The sequence below is a fragment of the Equus asinus genome, chromosome X, assembly GCF_041296235.1.
Source record: "Equus asinus isolate D_3611 breed Donkey chromosome X, EquAss-T2T_v2, whole genome shotgun sequence".
In the NCBI taxonomy this organism is placed as follows: Eukaryota; Metazoa; Chordata; class Mammalia; order Perissodactyla; family Equidae; genus Equus; species Equus asinus.
Window position 1 is genome coordinate 135,765,393 of NC_091820.1, and position 17,050 is coordinate 135,782,442.

At 39.9% G+C, this 17,050-nt stretch overlaps 1 long non-coding RNA gene across 2 annotated transcripts in view; it reads left to right on the forward strand.

The window, feature by feature from the left end:
• The window catches only part of LOC106834964 (uncharacterized), a 145,364-nt gene that overhangs the window by 74,977 nt on the left and 53,337 nt on the right, over nucleotides 1-17,050 (forward strand). Inside the window, exon 2 of one of the 2 annotated variants that reach the window (XR_011499554.1) lies at nucleotides 16,786-17,030. The exons of the other annotated variant lie outside the window; for it this stretch is intronic. This is a non-coding gene — a long non-coding RNA (uncharacterized lncRNA). The remainder of the gene's footprint in view (nucleotides 1-16,785; nucleotides 17,031-17,050) is intronic. 2 annotated transcript variants of the gene reach the window in all.

A 17,050-nucleotide genomic window follows, 5' to 3' on the forward strand; every position in this document is an offset into this window, starting at 1 on the left:
CACTGAGTATAAAATATGAGGTCAACAAGTTTTTGGTTTTTACCCTCTTCTTTAAATATATTGATCCACCCTCTTCTTATTTATATTGTTTCTGACAAGAAATCTGCTATAATCCTTATCTTTGTTCCTCTGTACATAACATATCGTTTTCCTCTGGTTACTTTTAAGATGTTTATCTTTTTCACTAATTTTGAGCAATTTGATTATAATATGCCTTGATATAGTTTCTTCACATGTCTTGTGCTTGATGTTCATTGAAATTCTTGAATCTGTAGGTTTATAGTATTCACCGTAGCTGGAAATTTTTTAGCCATTATTTCTTCAAATATATTTTCTGACCCTTACTGTCCTATAGGGACTTCAATTACATGTATATTAAGCCTTTGAAGTTGTCCCACAGCTCAGTAATATTCTGTTCTTTTTTGTATCTTCTTTTCTCCCTGTGTTTCATTTGGATGGTTTCTATTACAATGTCTCCAAGTTCATTAATCTTTTTTCCTACAATGTCTAATCTTCCACTATTCCCATCTTGTTTATTTTTCATCTAAGACATTGTAGTCTTCATCTCTAGAAGTTCAATTTGGGCCTTTTTTATATCTCACATGCCTCTACTTAACTTTTTGAACATATGGGATACAGTTATAATAAACTGTTTTAATGTTCTAGCCTACTAATTCTAACATCTGCTTCAGTTCTGGATTGGTTTCAACTGATTGACTTATCTCCTCAATATGGGTCATATTTTTCTGTTTTTCTGCATACGTGGTAATTTTCTACTGGATACCAAATATTGTGAATTCTACCTTATTAGGTGCTGGATATTTTTGTATTCTTATCAATATTCTTGAATTTTGTTACACTGTTAAGAAATAGTTTGAATCTTTTGGATTTGCTTTTATGGTTTGTTAGGCAGGACTGAAGCAGTTATCACTCTAACCACTTGTGTACTCTACCCAATGCCCAGTGAATCTGAGTGGCATATAGGAGCAGGAATAATCCCTAGAGTTGTGTAAGTGTCAGACATTATCTCTTCTAATTGTTTTAAATGATTCTTTCCTAGGCATCAGGTAATCCCTTCACATGTATGCCCTGATCAATACTCTACCAAATACTCAAAGGACACCTTCAGGAGATCTCTGGAGCAGTGTCTCTTTTCAGCTCTCCAGTACTCTGTCCTGTGAAATTTAGCCTCCTTGGCCTTCCTGTATTCCCAGCTCTGCTTCCTCAGCACAGAGAAAACACCAAGCTCTTGCCTGGACTTTCCCTCCTTGAAATCTCTCTCTAGGCAATAAACTGGAGCAATTGTAGCACTCACCTCATTTGTTTCTCGTCTCTATCTTTCACTACCTGAAGTCCAGCATCTTGCAAAATATTGACTTTTTATATATTATCTGTTGATTATTTCAAGAAGAAAGGTAAATTCAATTCCTGTTACTTCATCTTGACCAGAAGCAGAAGGCTACACTCCTTTAAAAACTTCCTAGTCCTCGGGGCTGGCCCCGTGGCCGAGTGGTTAAGTTCGCGCAATCTGCAGCAGGCGGCCCAGTGTTTCGTTAGTTCGAATCCTGGGCGCGGACATGGCACTGCTCATCAGACCACGCTGAGGCAGCGTCCCACATGCCACAACTAGAAGAATCCACAACGAAGAATACACAACTATGTACCGGGGGGCTTTGGGGAGAAAAAGGAAAAAATAAAATCTTTAAAAAAAAAAAAAAAAAACTTCCTAGTCCTCATCTCTAGATGAACTTGAAATTTAGACCTCTATCTATTTTTAAAATATCCTTTTTATCCCTGATAAAATATTTTTAAAATACCACAAAGGATTCCAGATGAATGGAGAAAAACAAGGTCTTGGGAAGACTCAGGGAGGGAAAGAGAGAGGCCCTAAGTCTAGGGGAGGATTTTTCATCAGGGAAAGGTATCAAGTTTGTATACATTCTCGGTGGCCCTCAGGCTGAGAACAGCAGTGGTGATTTGCTTTGGTGGGAAGATCATTTCTCTCCTTGGCATATGGCTTGCTGACTCCCTCGCTACCAAATGAATATACAAACAAACAGCCTGCCCACCTGCTGCCCCTGCAATGCCAACTCCATGTACAAATATGTTTGCCAAATAAAATAGAGGATGCCTGGTTAAATTTGAATTTTAGATAAACAACAAATAATTTTTTGGCATAACTGTGTTCCAAATATTGTAATATATATACTTATAGTAAAAAATTGTTCATTATTTATCTGGAATTCAAATTTAACTGGGGTCCTTGTTTTATTTGTTAAATTTAATAACCTTATGCACATAGCAATATGACCTCCAGCTCAGTCTCAGGCCTCTGGGACTGATCAGAAATGGCTCTCATCTCATTTCTGCCACTGAACAGCTGGATGTCATTGGATAAGTCACTTGTCCTCTGAGGCCTAGTTGGGGATGATTCACATACAATGCCTAACTTGACACCTGTCTCCCAGTGGCTGCTCCATGAATGAAATTGAGTGGCAAAGTCAGAATCAGATACTACTTCATAGATTACAAGTCACTCACTTATCCCTGATCACCTTTGAGCCTTCTAACAGCCTCTAGAGGACAGTTGATGAGGATATTATATCTGCTTTACAGATGGGGGAAGTGAAGCTCAGAAAGGCAACCACAGAAGGGCAGAATGTATAAGTGCGCTATGAGTAACCCAGAGAAGGAGAGGGTATGGCTTCTCACCCCAGCTCTTCTCCTGACCCCCTGGTTGCTCTGCTCTCCATGCCCACTCTCCACACATGGCCAGTGAGCTGGGCCCAAGAAGTATACTATCCAAGAGTCTAGAGGTTGAGTGACAAAACCAGAATGAGGATATTACCCCCTGCTGGCCAGTCTTTTGCTTAGAGTGAAGACCCAAGTTCCTGGGGTCTCCAAGAATGTTCAGGCTTGCTACTTAAGGGGTAATGGACATGCTTGTCACCATCTTTCTGATCTTTCATTCCCAACCGATGGGGCCTACATGGTATAGAAAGAACTCAAAGAAGCAAGAAACCAGGATTCTGGCCCCACTTCAGCTGCTGACTCACTCAGGGATCCTCTTCCTTCTCTCTCTTAGTCATTGCCTTAGTTTCTTCATTTCTAAAATGGGGATAAAAGTTAAAAAATAGTCAGGAAATGACTTTTAAAACATCAAAAATGCTATGCACATGGTTGCTAGATTCTAAGCAGCAATATGGCCCCAATATCAGAACCCTCATCTTAGCCTTTCTGTAGCAGTAGCTGCTTATCCATCTGTTTGCTCAGACCCTGACTGAGGTGGTGAGAGGGCAGGGGCAAGATGTGGATAGGATGGAGGGAAGGAAATAAGACCTCCTTTCTTCTTTTGAAGGTCTTTAAGACGTTCTTCAAAGTGTAGAGAACACAGAGTTGTACCCAACTCTTCTCAGTACTAGTGAAATGCTGAGCTTGGGGTCTACCGGAAGGGTGAGCTGCCAGCTTGGACCTGCTGCCTACAGCCTTGAGAGTCTTAGAGTTTGGAGAAAGGGGTCCAGAGGCAAAGTGAGGGAGGGATAGTCACATCTGCCTACTGTCCTCAATGCTGCAGCTGTTTTACTGACTCATTCTACATCCCATGGAGCTGAGGACTAGTGCTAATTAGCAATATCTCAGCAGGAACAGAAGACATGTTGTCTCTTGTGCTACTGTGTCTGAAAAGGGGGAAGAAAGACAAGAAACTACAAGCATTTTCTGATGCTGAGTAAATGGATGAGAGGAAGACTAGCATCCAGAGTAACATCAATAAGATGATGGAGTAGGAAGCCTTGTACCTTCCTTCCCCTCACAAATACTCCAATTCAGCAACAATTCACAAATTCCTTTCTCTGAGAAATCCAGAAACTAATTGAAAGGCTGCTGCACTCCAGGTGAACATAAAATCAGACTCACTGAAGCCGATAGGGACATTTGGGACACCCTCTTGCCAGAGTCCCTGCCCCCTGAATAGAGCCATATGATCAGGAAGAGACACCCTAACTCCCAGAATCTCCCAGGGAAAAGAAGGGGTTTATTCATGCATCCAGCACCCCAACTTTTCTAAAGGAGTTCCCCAAAAGGCTTGTTTCCGTCTCGCCAGTCATGGAGCTCTGATGGGTCCAGTACAATTTACCCATCTAGGGGGAATGGAGATGGTGGTTTAGACTGGTATATGCCATAGGTCCAAACTCCCTGGCTCAGCACAGAGCAAGTGTAAAAAAAAAAAATGCAGTTGCTTTCATCTCCCTGGGGAGGGAAAATGTTGGTAGAAGACCCCAGAATCCCTGGCCAGGCTGATTGGTGGTAGTCTTCTCCTGTACAAGGCCAGTCCGTGAAGACTAGTAGAGGTGCTTGCTTTATCTAATGTGCAGACACCAACACAGAGTGACAGAGAAAATGAAGAACCAGGCAAAGATGTTCCAAACAAAGGAACATGATAAATCTTCAGAAACTGACCCTAATGAAATGGAGTTATATGATTTACCTGGCAGAGAATTCAAAATAGTTATCATAAAGATGTGCACTGAGGTCAATGGAACAATGCATGAACAAAGTGAGAAGTTCAACAAAGAAACAGAAAATATATAAAAGTACCAAACAGAAATCATGGAGCTTAAGAACAAAATAACTACACTGAAAATTTCACTAGAGGAATTCAACAGCAGAGTACATCAAGCAGAAGAATCAGTGAACTCAAACAAAAGTCGTTGAAAATAATTCAGTCAGAGGAACAATAAGAAAAAAGATTGAAAAATAATGATGAAACTTAAGGGACTTATGGGAAATCATAAAGCAGACCAATATATACATTATGGGAGATTCAGAAAGAGAAGAAAGAGAGAAAAGACCAGAAAGTTCATTCAAAAAATAATGGCTGAAAACATCCCAAATCTGGAGAAGAAAATGAACATCTATATCAAAGAAGCCCAAAAGAGGAGCTTCCAGGATGGTGAACTTGTGGAGATTTGTGGAGAATGGTACTCTCCGAGAGGGCATGGAAGCTCTGTGCCCTTTCCCCATACCTTGCCCTATGCAGCTCTTCCATCTGGCTGTTCCTGAGTTATGTCCTTTTTTTTCTTTTAAGATTTTATTTTTTCCTTTTTCTCCCCAAAGCCCCCCGGTACATAGTTGTATGTTCTTCGTTGTGGGTCCTTCTAGTTGTGGCATGTGGGACACTGCCTCAGCGTGGTTTGATGAGCAGTGCCATGTCCGCGCCCAGGATTCGAACCAATGAAACACTGGGCCACCTGCAGTGGAGCGCGCAAACTTAACCACTCGGCCACGGGGCCAGCCCCTGAGTTATGTCCTTTTATAATAAACCGATGATCTAGTAAGTAAAAAAACAAAAAAGCCCAAAAGAAAACAAATAAGATGAACCAAAGGAAATTCACACCAGACACATTATAATCAAATTGTCAAAAATCAAAGAATTTTGAAAGCATCAAAAGAAAAATGACTTGTCATGTATAAGAAAACTCTCATGAAGACTGTAAAGACGTTTTCAGAAGAAACCTTGCAGGCCAAGGGGGATGGGACGATATCTTCAAAATGTTGAAGGAAAAAACTGCCAACAAAGAATACTGTATCAGGCAAAGCTGTCCTTCAAAGATTAAGGAGAGATATTTTCTCAAACAAACAAAACTTGAGGGAGTTCCTCACCACTAGATCTGCCTTACAAGAAGTGCTGAAGAGAGTTCTTCAAGTTGAAATGCAAGGGTACTAAACAGCAACAAAATAGCATATGAATGTATGAAACATTTTCATAAAGTTAAATATATAAACAAATACAGAATACTATATTATTGTATTAGTGGCAGATCAATCACTTTCAACTATAAAAGTTAAAAGACAAAAGTATTAAGATAACTATAACTAAAATATGTTTAAAGATACACAATATGAATACATTCATACATCACTTAACAATGATGATACATTCTGAGAAACGTGTCGTTAGTTAATTTCATCATTGTGCAAACATCATAGAGTGTACTTACCCAAACCTAGATAGTATATAGCCTGCTACACACTTAGGCTAGTTGGGACTAATCTTATGGGACCACAGTCGTATATGCAGTCCATTGTTGACCAAAATGTCATTATGCAGCACATGACTATAGATGTAAATTGTGGCAACAATAACCTAAAGTGTGGGCAGGGAGAAATTAAAGTGTAGAGTTTTCATATGTGATTGAACTTAACTTGTTATCACTTAAAATAGACTGGTGTAACTATAAGATATTTTATGTAAGCCCCACAAAAGAAATACCTATAGAAATTACACAAAAGATAAAGGAAAGGAATCAAAACATATAAATGCAAAACTTCAACAAAACACAAAGGAAGACAGCAAGAGAGGAAAAGACAGTCAATAGGACTACAAGACTAACAGAAAACAATTAACAAAATGGTGATAGTGAATCCTTCGCTATCAATAATTACATTAAATGTAAAAGTATTAAACTCCACAATCAAAAGACATGGAGTGGCAAGATGGATAAGAAAATTAAGACCCAACTATATGCAGTCTACAAGACACTCATTTTAGATTTAAAGACATACTTCGGCTGAAAGTGAAAGGATGGAAGAAGATATTCCATGCAAATGGTAACCAAAGGGAGCAGGAGTGTCTATACTTATATCAGACAAAATAGACTTCAAGTTAAAACTGTCATAAGAGACAAAGAAGGACATTATATGATGATAAAAGGGTCAATCTGCCAAAAACGTATAACAATTATAAATATGTATGTACCCACATCAGAACACCTAAATATGGAAAGCAAACATTGACATAACTGAAGGGAGAAATAGAGAACAATACAATAATAGTAAGAGACATTGGTACCCCACTTTCAATAATAGATAGAAAGAAGATAGACATTCAGACAGAAGATAAATAAGGAAACAGAGACCTCAAGCAATACTATAGACCAAATGGACCTAATGTATATAACACGTTCCACCCAACAGCAACAGAATAAACATTCTTCTTAAGCGCACATGCATCTTTCTCAAGGATAGATCACATGCTAGGTCACAAAACAAGTCTTAACAAATTTAAGAAGATTGAAATCATATCACATATCTCTTCTGACCACAATGGAGATAAACTAGAAATCAATAGCAGAAAGAAAACTCGAAAATTCACAAATATGTGGAAGAAAGTAAACAGTACACTCTTGAATAAGCATTGGGTCAAAGAAGAAATCAGATAGAAATTGGAAATTTCCTCAAGAAAAATGAAAACAAAAACACAATATACCAAAACTTATGGGGTGCAATAAAAGCACTACTAAGAAGGAAGTTCATAGCAATAAACTCCTATGTTAAAAAAGAAAGATCTCAGCGGCTGGCCCAGTGTTGTAGTGGTTAACTTCACACACTCTGCTTCGGTGGCCCGGGGTTTGCAGGTTAGGATCCCAGGCACAGACCTAAACATCACTCATGAAGACATGCTGTGGTGGCATCCCACATACAAAATAGAGGAAGATGGGCACAGATGTTAGCTCAGAAATAATCTTCCTCAAGCAAAAAGGGGAAGATTGGCAACAGTTGTCAGCTAGGGGCCAATGTTCCTCACCAAAAAAAAAGAAAGAAAGAAAGATCTCAAATAAACAACTTAACTTTACATCTCAAGGAGCTATAAAAAGAAAAACAACCTAAGCCTAAAGTTAGCAGAAGAAAGGAAATAATAAAGATTAGAGCAGAAATAAATGAAATAGAAAATGGAAAAAAAAATCAACAACACAAGAAGTTTGGGGTTTTGTTACTAAAGATAAATGAAATTGACAAACCTTTAGCTAGACCAACTAAGAAAGCAAGAGAGAAGACAAATAAATACAATCAGAAATGGAAGAAGAGATGTTACAACTGATGTCACAGAACTAAAAAGGATCATAAGAGACTACTATGAACAATTAAATGCCAACAAACTGGATAACCTAGAACAAATAAATAAATTCTTAGAAAAATACAACCTATCAAGACTAAATCATGAAGAAACAAAGTCTGAACAAACTTGTAACTAGTATGGAGATTGAATCAGTGATTTAAAACCCCCAACAAACAAAAACTCAGGAGCAGATGGCTTCAGTGGTAAATTCTCCCATTTAAAGAAGAATTAATGCCACTCCTTCTCAAACTCTTCCAATAAATTGAAGAGGAGGGAACATTCCAAACTCATTTATGAGGGCGATATTATCCTGACACCAAAGCCAGACAAAGACATCATAAGAAAAGAAAACTACAGGCCAATTAATATACCTGATGAATATAGATACAAAAATCATCAACAAAATACTAGCAAGCTGAATCCAACAGCACATTAAAGGGATCATACACCATGACCAAGTGAGATTTATTCCTGAGATGTAAGGATGGTGCAACTATGCAAATCAATTAATGTAATATACTACTTTAACAGAATAAAGGATAAAAATCAGATGATCATCTCAATAGATGCAGAAAAAGCTTGTGAAAAAATTCAACACCCTTTCATGATAAAACTCTCAATAAACTTGGAATAGAAGAAAAGCATTTTAACATAATAAAGACTATATATGAAAATCCCACAGCTAAAACATTAAACTCAGTGGTGGAAAACTGAAAGCTTTTCCTCTAAGATCAGGAACAACACAAGAATGCCCACTCTCTCCACTTCTATTCAACATAGTTCTGGAAGTCCTAGCCAGAGTAATTAGGCAACAAAAAGAAATAAAAGGCATCCAAATAGAAAAGGAAGAAGCAAGAGTGTCCCTGTTTGCAGATGACATAATCTTATATATAGAAAACCCTAAGGACTCCATAAAAAACTAATAAATAAATTCAGTAAAGTTACTGGATACAAAATCAACATACAAAAATTAGTTGCATTTCTATACACTAACAACAGACTATCTGAAAAACAATTAGAAAAACTGTCCCATTTATAATAGCACCAAAAAGAATAAAATATTTAGGAATAAGCTTAACTAAGGAAGTGTAAGACTTGTGTACTTAAAATTACAAAACATTGAAAGAAATTAAAGAAGACACAGATAGAAAGACATCCCCTGTTCATGTATTAGAAAACTTATATTGTTATCATGTCCATACTACCCAAAGCAATCTACAGATTGAATGCCATCCCTATCAAAATCCTAATGGCATTTTTTACAGAAATGGCAAAAACAATTATACAATTCACATGGAACACAAAAAGCCCACATAGCTGAACCAATCCTGAGAAAGAACAAAGCTGGAGGCATCGCATTTCCTGATTTCAAAGTATAATACAAAGCTACGGTAATCAAACAGTATGGTACTGGCATAAAGACAGGAACATAGACAAGTGGAATAGAGTAGAGAGCCCAGAAATAAATCCACAGATATACAGTCAACTGATCTTCAACATGGGTGCCAAGAATGCCCAATGGGGAAAGGATAGTCACTCCAACAAATGATGTTGGGAAAATTGGATATCCACATAAAAAAGAATGAAACTCATGCATATCTTACACTAAACACAAAAATCAACTCTAAATGGATTAAATACTTAACCTGAAGCTGTAAAACTTCTAGAAGATAACATAGGGGAAAAGCTTCCTTGGTCTTGGCAATGATTTCGTGGACATGACACCAAAAGCAAAGGCAACAAAATCAAAAATAAGCGAATGGCACTACATCAAACTAAAAAACTTGTACACAGCAGGGAAACAACCTACACAGTGCAAAGACTACCGAAGGGGAGAAAGTATTTGCAAACTATATATCTGATATGGGGTTAATCTCCACAATATATAAGAAACTCCTACAACTCAATAGCAAAAAAAAACCCCTAATAACTCAATTAAAAAAATGAGCTAAGGTGAAATAAGCCAGGCAGAGAAAGACAAGCACTGCATGATTTCATTCGTATGTGGAAGATAAACAAACACATGGACAAAGAGAACTATTTAGTGGTTACCAAGGGGAAGGAGGGTGAGGGGTGGGCACAAAGGGTGAAGGGGCACACCTATATGGTGACTGACAAATAATGTACAACTGAAATTTCACAGTGTTGTAAACTGTCATAACCTCAATTTTAAAAAAATGGGCTAAGGACCTGAATGGACATTTTTCCAAAGAAGACATACAAATGGCCAACAGGTATATGAAAAAAGGCTCAACATCGCTAATCATCAGGGAAATGCAAATCAAAACTACAATGAGATATTACCGCACATCTGTTAAAATGGCTTTTCTCAAGAAAACTAAAGACAAGTGTTGGCGAGGATGTGACGAAATTGGAAGCCTTGCACACTATTTGTGGGAATGCAAAATGATGCAGCTGCTATGGAAAGCGGTATGGAGGTTTTTCAAGAAATTAAAAATAGAACTACCATATGATCCAGCAATCCTACTTCTGGGCATTTATCCAAAAATATTGAAACCAAGATGTCAAAGAGATGTTAGCATTCTATGTTCGTTGCAGCACTATTCACAATAGCCAAAAGGTGGAAACAGACTAAATGTCCATCAACAAATGAATGGATAAAGAAAATGTGGTATGTACGTATAACAGAATACTGTTCAGTCTTTAAAAAGAAGGGAATTCTGCAATATACTACAACATGGGTGAACCTTGAGGACGCCATGCTAAGTGGAAGAAGCCAGTCACGGAAAGACAAATACTGCACGATTCCACTTTATATGAAGTATCGAAAATAGTCAAATTCATAGAATCGAAGAGTGGAATGGTGGTGGCCAGGAGCTGGGGGAGGGGGAAGTGGGGAGTTGCTAATCAAGGGGCACAAAGTTTCAGTTAAGCAAGATGAGTAAGCTCTAGAGATCTGCTGTACAACGCTGCTCCCAGAGTCAACAATAATCTATGTACACTTCAACATTTGTTACGAGAGTAGATCTCATTATAAGTGTTCTCACCACGATAAAATAATTTTTTTAAAAAGATTAGCATGCAATAATATGAATGCTAGGCTACCGCTGAGTGCCTACAACATGCTAAATGCTTCTACCACTTGATCTTAATACCCAGAAAGCATCCATGCAAGGTAGATGTTATGATCATCCTCATTTTATAGGTGTTCAAATCAAAACCAGAGAAGTTAAGTAATTTCTCCCAAGTCATAAAGCTAGTAAGTGTTCAGAGTAGGGACTAGAACCTTGGTCTGGCTGTGGGGTGCTCTAGAACTTGCCTGCTCTGGTGCCTGGGATCCAGTGCCTGGAGCCCTCACTCTGCCCCAGGCATCTGGGAGGAAACCGCTGAGTAGGACAGGAATAAGGAAGATGGAGCAGCAGGAAGCACCCCAGCTGTGGGCTGGCCTCAGCCTCCGCACTCTGACCTTTCCAGGCCTCCCACAGCACAAATGATACCTGGTTCCAAATTTAAAGTCCATGAATCCTGCAGATTTCCAAGAGTAGGGTGTACATAGTGCAGTGACATTTCAGATATTCCAAGGTCACTTAGCTGGGTGACCTAATAGAATCAGAAAGTCATCACCTTCAAAAAGGCCTCTGAAGAGCTGAAATAGTCCTGTCTCCTGCTCTTTCTTCACCAGAGGGTTTGCATGCAGTCTGTGTCTCTTACGCCCATATGTCTAACAAGCCCTGCTGCCGAGTTTCTCAGCCTGTAGCACATAGAAGCAGTACATTAAAAAGAGAGGACCAGAGGTACTAGAAATGAGGCTGACAGACATCAGAAATGGCCACTGACACAGAGGGAGGAGACAGCAGTACTGCACAAAGCAGGTTCAAATGCAAGAGGTTCAGCCACTTGAGATCATTTATCGTAGGAACAAAGAGTCCGGTGATGCTAGATAAACAAGGTACTGCTGGACTTCCTTTGCCAACTGTGAATTCCCAGGCTACCTCTTGAAAGAACTGAGCTTGTCTTTCTGGACCTGAGTACTTTGCTCAAGGCTCAGGAGCATTATGGTACAAGTATTAGGGATGGCAGAAATCATTTGCCCTCCTTTGTACCTGGAATTATGTTACCGATCCACTGTTAGAAGGATAATGAACTCCAACGTTCTGACTGAAGCAAGGTTGAAAGATGGCTTCATATTCCTTAATCCAGTCTGACCTTTGAATACAGCACCTAATGGGGGAGCCAAATGGCCTCAGCTAGAGCTGGGAATCTGGAGGTGAGCCAGTTATCTCCTTGCCTCAGTCAGGAACAGGTCTTGCCACAAAGCCCATAGCCTAGTATACTGAGTTGAAAAATGTCCCCCCAAAATTCACACCTGCCCTAAACCTGTAAATGTGAACTTATTTGCAAATAGGGTCTTTACAAATGTAATTAGTTAGGTTAAAATGAATTCATACTGGATTAGGGTGGGCCCTATTCCAATAACTGATGTCCTTCTAAGAAGAGAAAACAGAGACACAGATACAGGGAGAAAGCCACACGAGATGGAGTCAGAGCTTGGAACATCAAGGATTGCCAGCAACCACCAGAAGCTAGGAGGAGACAAGGAAAGATCCTCTTCTAGAGCCTTCAAAAAGAACACTGCCCTGCCAACACCTCAGTTTCAGACTTATAGCCTCCGGAAATATGAGAGAATAAATTTCTGTTTTAAGCCACCCGGCTTGTGGCATCCAGCCCCGAGAAACTAATACAGGCTGCGTTTTTGTAAATCAGTGCAGAGTCTGAACAACACTAGTGAAGGACTCCTGAGAGCTAAACCAGGGTGGACCACTAGTTAAGATGGCTTTTAAGTTTACACTTTGAGATACCCCCATCAAAACATGCAAGAATACACTGTAAAGAGACCATTTAAAAGGCATAGCAACACTAAAAAATGAATATCTCAGTGGACCAAAAGTGGAACATAAACACACCTGCTAAGCAAGAATGAAGCCACAGGCCAGCTGCACTCTGGATCTAGAAGCATACTGAGACAACCAGATGTTCTGCTCCTTATGGAGTAGTAAGAAGGAACTGGATTTTCCTGCTTGAAATCAGATCCCAGGTGATGGGATATTCGCTCTTTTCCTTACGGATTTGTAAGAGCTCATTGTAGACAGGGCGGTAAAGAGTGTGTCATATCTGTTATGAACATTTTTCCTCACAGTGAGATATTATATATATAATCTTGTTTATGGCATTTTTCCACCTATAAGGTTTTTATTTACATGCAGCCAAATTGATAACCTTTTTCTCCGGGACTTCAAGGTTTCATATCACGTTCGGAAAAACCTTCCCAAACCCAGCATTGTGACTTATATGAGAAACACTCCATGTGTTCTTCTTGTACTTCTATGGTTTTATATTTAATATTTAAATCTTTGACACAGCTGTAATTTATTTTAGTGTAAGTAGTGATCTCATCCTATAGTTTTCTAAATAAATAGTCATTTCTAAATAGCCATCACCACTTATGGAACAATCCATCCTTTCAACACTGACTTGAAATATCACCTTTATCATACACTAAACCTGCATATATACTTGGGTATATTTTTGGACTTATTGCTCTAATCAATTGATCTGTTTTTTCCTGTGAAGAACTTTCTGCTTCTCTATCTGGTAGGGAGAGTTTTTCCTTATGGCTCTTCTCTCTGAATATTCTCGCCATGTGCTTATTCTTCTAGATGATCTTTTAAATAGTTTTATCCAGTTCCAAAAATCCTCTTAGAATTTGTATTGAGATTTTATTGGATGTATGGATCAATTTACAGAAAATGGATATATTTTCAGTATCGAGTCTTCATATCTAAGAACAAGGCATGTATCTCCATTTATCCAGGTCTTCCTTAATGCTCCTTAATAGAGCTTTATAGTTGTATTTCCTGTGGTTGCTGTAGCAAATTATCACAAACTGGGTGGTTTAAAACAACAGAAATTTGTTCTATCACAGTTCTCAATGCCAGAAGTCAAAAATTCACATCACTTGGCCAAAATCAATGTATCAGCAGGGCTGCACTCCCTCCAGAGGCTCCAAGGGAGAATCTGTTCTTTACCTCTCCCAGCTTTTAAGGCTTCTAGCATTTCTTGTCTTGTGGCCACATCACTCCAATCTCCACCTCCAGGGTCACATTGCCTTCTCCTCTGTGTGTCTATGTCAGGACTTTTTCTGCCTCCCCCTTTAAAGGATACATGGGATTGCATTTCGCCTCATCCAGATAATCTAGATTAATCTCCCCATCTCAAGATCCTTAACTTAATCACCTCTGCAAAGATGCTCTTTCCGTAGAAAGTCACATTTACAGGTTCTAGCTTGGGGCCATTATTCAGCCTTCAACAGTAGTTTTCATCACCACTTAGGTCTTGCAGCACTGTATTCCCAGGGCTGTCACTCTTGTTTAAACGCCTACTAATTTCTCTTTTATTAAGGAGAGTATGGAGGGGCTGCTTGGGCTAGAGATGGGAGCAAAGAGAGTGTCCTGGAGGTATACTGTGGAGCAGAGGACAGTTAAAACCATGTCAGAACTCACCATAAAGACCTGACCCTTTCACTCCTGAATTTGCAAACCCAGAGGTCTCATTGTCTGCTGAAAACCACAGACAATCAGAGCACACTGCACATGAAGCATGAAGTATGGTGGGTACCCAGTCCATATTATCCCCAAGCTAACTTTCTAGAGGTCCCGAAGGCCATGCAATAAACTGCCCCAGGCCCTGACTGAGGTGTATTCCTAGTTTCCCACCCCACCGTCACCTGCTGCCCTCCTCCATCACCAGATATACCAATCCACCTTTGGCTCACTGCCTCCATGGATATTCTTTCTGTGCACAGAGCAGGAAGATACTTCCTTCCCAGTTGGGTGAACCTTGGGGCCAGCAGCTTTCTTTGTGTTATGTGATGACTTATGTCACCCACCCAGGGTAGAATTACCCCTTGCCTGTTTCATTCAGGTCCTCGGGCCCAGAAGAAGCCTCTCCAGGGCAAAGTGAGTCAGGAAGACTCTCCTCAAGAGTCCAGGAAAGTGAATATTCAGTGGCCATTGCTCCCTGACTAATGCTGACTAAAATCCAAGAACCCAGAACTAGTCCAACCTTCTCATTCCTCAAGTGGTAAAACTGAGGCTCATGGAGGTATGTCTCCATTCCTCAGCAGGGTTGATCCAAGTCTCTTCTTCTCTCCACTCCACCACCCTACCTGTCCTTTGGATACATGGCTGAGAGGGCCAGCCTTACTCAGCTCACCACCCTCAAAATGACTTTGACAAGAATTCAGATTTCACAGCCGTGTCAGGGGAGTGTTAAACGTGGCAGCGAAGGCCTGCCAGGCCTGGATCCACATGCTGATGGCAGGGGAGACAGATTTACCCCCAGGGAGCCCCACATTATCAGAATGGACTCCAGTATCAGAGCACATTTCTTTCCTTTGCAAAGCAGTTGTGTAGGGGGTGGCCATGGGGAGCTACCAGGCAGGTATAAGAGCTCCTCTCAAGTTTGACTCCCTAGGGCCTTTCCAGGGTATCTTGGGAACTTCCACCAGCCAGTTATTAAAGTGCCCTTAAATCCAGCTGAGCGCAGAACTAGGGGACTGGAGTGTTCTCTGGGGCTGGACCTGACACATAGCTCTAGCAGGAACACTTAGTATAAGCGTATTTTCTCTTCCAAAGACCAAACAGCCTGTGCACAGAGAGCAGCCAAGCAAAGACAAAGACCCCTTAAAGCACAGGGGAGACTGTGCTGACATGATCTTGCCATCTCCTGGGAAGAAAGGATTATGGGCCCATCACTCACACAGCCTAGAGGAAGGGCCAGGCTGCAGTGATGGCTCCTGAGCTGCACCCAGGGTGTAAAAGCCAAGAGGTGGTGTCAGCATTTTTGCCAATGTCATTGTCATCATTGCAAACCCCCAAATGACTACCTGCCATTGAGTGCCTCCTATGTGCTGAGAATGTTATAAGCATTCACTCCTACATTGATTCTCATAACTACTCTGTAGAATGGGTATTATAATTAGCTCCTTTTTATGGATGAAGAAAGCAAGGCTCAGAAAGGTAGAGTTACTCACCAAAGTCTCGCGGCTGGTAAACAAGTGGCAATGAGGTGAATAAGACCTGGCTCTTGTTCTCGAGACATTTCCAGTCACATCTAGAGACAGAGTGTATGGAAATGGAATCAGTGTTTCCTGCCAAGGGTTGATAAGAACTCCCATTTATTGAGTATTTTCTATGCTCCAGGAACTTTACATGCATTGTTCCGTTTAATTCTCACAATAGCCTCATGAAAATGCTACAATAATTATCTCCATTTTAGGGGTCAGGGAAATTAGACTCCTAGAAGTTAGGCAATTTGACCAAGGCATCACAGCTAATAAAAGCAGAGCTGGAGTTTGAACCACTAAGCCAGTGGTTCTCAAACTATTTGGTCTCAGACACTTTCGTACTCTTAAAACTTACTGAGGGTAAATCCAGAGAGACAGAAATCATATTAATGGTTGCCAGGAGCTGGGGGAAGGACAGAAAGGGGAGTGAATGCTTAACGGGTATGGAGTTTCCTTTTGAGGTAAAGAAAATGTTCTGAAACTAGATGGAGGTAATGGTTGGACAACATTGTAAATGTACTAAATGCCAATGAATTATATGATTTTAAATGATTAATTTTATGTCACGTGAACATCACCTCAATACAAAAAAGCAGAATACAATGAGGTAAATCAGCAGCAACAAGAAAATTTGTTGAGGACCCCAAAGAGGTTTTGTTGATGTAAGTTATATCTCTTCATGTTAACCATAATAGAAAAATTTGTTAAAATATTTATTAATTTATTAATATTGAAATTAAAATAATAAGCTCATTTTATATAATATAAATAATATTTTAATGAAAATAACTGTATTTTCCAGAACAAAAATTTGTATTCAAAACGATCACATTAACTCACACGGTGCCTCAGGATGCTCGAGAGACCCGCACTGCTATACAGCAGAAGATGAATGGACTACCCCCAGGGAGGAGATGGAGATAGGTGAAAACTCCCTGGCCCCCAGACAGCCTAGTACCTGTGAGCAACTCTCTCCCAGCTGACACTCATATAGCACTGCTGCAGCCCCAAGGGTGGGCATGCACATCGGCACAACTGTGGAAACAGGTGACTACAGCTCTAACACC